This window comes from Solanum tuberosum, unplaced genomic scaffold (assembly GCF_000226075.1).
Source record: "Solanum tuberosum cultivar DM 1-3 516 R44 unplaced genomic scaffold, SolTub_3.0 scf00443, whole genome shotgun sequence".
Lineage (NCBI taxonomy): Eukaryota > Viridiplantae > Streptophyta > Magnoliopsida > Solanales > Solanaceae > Solanum > Solanum tuberosum.
Window position 1 is genome coordinate 251,740 of NW_006239434.1, and position 3,122 is coordinate 254,861.

Consider the following 3,122-nt stretch of genomic DNA (forward strand, 5'->3'; position numbering starts at 1 on the left):
CCAATCACTTTTGTCCGACATTGATTCCATTGGAATTGCATAAGACACTATTACATAGCTGCAATTATACCAAATATAAAATAATAAACTCCCTTGACACCAAAGGTTCAAGAAGCCAAAACAACATCCCAAACCAAAAGAAAATAAAAAGAAAAAACAACCATAAAAACGACGAAACAAAAATAGAAACTTGTAGCTTCTATGTCCGAAGACCATCAATCTTGCAAGGATTTTGCATCTTCCGATCGTAGAGAGGGTGGCTCGCCGGAATGAACCAACAATTTCTCTCCACTCCAGATATTTTTTGGATCAAGCTTCTGCAGTTTTTTGGAAGAACAGGGAGACACAATTTGACAACTTGAAATTTTAATTTTCTAGTTATGTTACCTTTTTGTGAACGACTGATTGTTAGAAGAAAGAAACGTATGCTTATTTTGTGGGATTCAATTATATTTTCTGTTTTTAGTCCCTAATTTAGCGCAGTAAATTGATAACAGAAATCTCTAAATTAAAGTATCCGCGCTTCCCAATTAAGTATCTGAAAAGTATTAAAATAAAGGGATTTCTGTAATTTATGAAAGAGTAGGAATAGGATGTAATTTGTATGTTATACTATGTGGTTTGCATAATTTTAATTTACCTATTTATTAAATTAGCATATATTAATCTGTCCAGATTTTGTCCAACTAAATTTAACACCCATACTTTAGATGTCCAAATACTTTGTAATATACCTCAACTACTTAGCTACCTCCTCATTTTTTTTTTATTATTTTTTTTTTAATCTTCCTTGTCTTTTAAATTTCTTCTTTAGAGCTAAAGGGTTGTAGTAGAAATTAGTTTTGTTTGTTTTTATTTTTTCTTGTTTAGGGACAAAATGTTTTTTTTTTTTTTAAAAAAGAAGGAATGTTATATTGTTTGATAGGAAAAAAGAGAAGGGCTTGTTCAAGTTTTACTTAAGTCATGTTGACTGGTAAATTGGACTAATGGGAGTAGACACAAAAATGGATACAAGCACAAGAACTAAATTCCTTCTCAAAAGATATTCGGGACGAATTCAAAATTGAAAATTTATGTACAAAATATGGATAAAATTCAAAGTTCATTAGATTTACGTGAACATAAAATCAAGCTTTTATCATCCAACCTTCTCTAAAATAATGATGTATTTAAATTGTATTGATCTGCGACATGTGTAAAAATGTCTAGTGACACTGAATATAGGAAAGTTCGTGTAGAATAGCATACATTTAAATCATACTAAATGTTAGAGCTATTGTTTAGGAAATTTTAATTTACATCTATAGCGTCTTGCTATTAGCCTGATTTGTATAAATCCAGAATTGGTATAATTCAGTTCTAATTGTAAAAATTTAGAATTTTGTGTATGCTTACCCTAGCTATTTGAAAGCAACTTATGAAAAACTAATAATAAATTACCCTGTTTGTATATTGGCAAGTGAAATATACAAACAGAATTTTGAAAAAAATATTAAATGTATAAATTTAGAATTTGTATATACTTATCCCATTTGTATATTTGCAAGCGAAATATACAAACCGACATTAATATACAATCGTAACCTCCATAACAAACGAAACTATAGCTATAAAGCGACATTATCAAAAGTATAGTTATATAACCTTATTATGTCTATCATGTTTGGCATTTCTAAAATTTTCTCAATAAATTATCCAGTACTGCCTTTAGCAAATCGAAGGTGAATTAAATTATTTGTACGTTATCTCCATATGTCACGTGCTACCAACAACTGATCCATCCCTTCATATTCTTGCTTAAACAATTTTAATACCGAGGGCATACATCATTTCATTGGTTTATGGGTTAAAATAAGTGATGTAAATTGTTAATTCTATCTTGGAAAAGAGTTAAAATTATCCTTAAAACCAGGGAAAAAGGATAAATATATATCACGAACTATCGTAAATGGTATGCAGATACGCAGATACCCTCCGTCATATTTTTGAGACATTGGTGCCCTTGCCGTCCAAAAACTAGAGCATATATGCTATTCACTCTAACGGAAGACCAAATAGGGACACGTGGTGCAATCTTATCCGTCGATTTGATATTTCATAAATGTCAGGTCGATGAATAAGATTATGACATGTGTATGTCCGTTAGTATCAAGGGTATATATGCTCTAGTTCTTAGACGGCAGTGCATTAATGTCCCAAAAATATGACGGAGGGTATCCGCATACCATTTACGATAGTTCTGGGTATATTTAACATTTTTCCCTTAAAACTATGTATTAAAATCAAAATTTAAAATTAATCAAACTTTTTTAAAAATGCTTTTAAAACAATTATATTTAGAAAATTCACTACAAGCACTTGACTAAATGCCTCACTTTTTATATAAATAAATAATCACTTTTACCTCTCGAAAGCTAATCCAAATAAGCTTATTACCCTCCATTAAAAATTGGGGCCATTTATACCCTTCTAGTAAATAAAGTGGTTCATAAATATCCGATTTCTAAAAACTCTCACTTAAAAATCAATCAAACCTTGATTAATTTTATCAGCATAAAATTTTGACACATGTCCAAAATAAATAAATAAAAACTATCGTCCCCTAGACAAATAAGATTCCCTTCATTTGTATCACACTAATTAATTTTATTAGCATAGGTAAGCATAATTTAAATTTGTTTTAGCAAAATACCTCTGTAAATGATACAATAATATGGGGAACGTGTGTATTTTTGATGTGTGTTGATGGTCCCAATTTTTATGGTTTTTGGTCGAATTCTTTTTTTCTTGCTTCTCTCTTCTGCTCATTATTGAAGTGGTCCTTTCTTTGTTTTTTTTTTGTATGCTAATTTTGCATGTGACACAATTAAAGTATCATTGACAAATTCTGAGATTGTTCTTAACTATGGGTAATTGGGTCATTCAACCCCGACTTATATCGTTTAGATTGACTTATTTTAAGTGATTTTAAATCAAAATAGGTTTTAAGTCGTTTTGTAGTGTTTGAATAAAATAAAAAGGTATTTATAAATAATTATTTTTAAATCAAAATAATAAAATAAATCAAAAGTTTTAAGTTGAAATTTCCAACTTATAAGTTATTGGCCAAAAATCCATTCGAA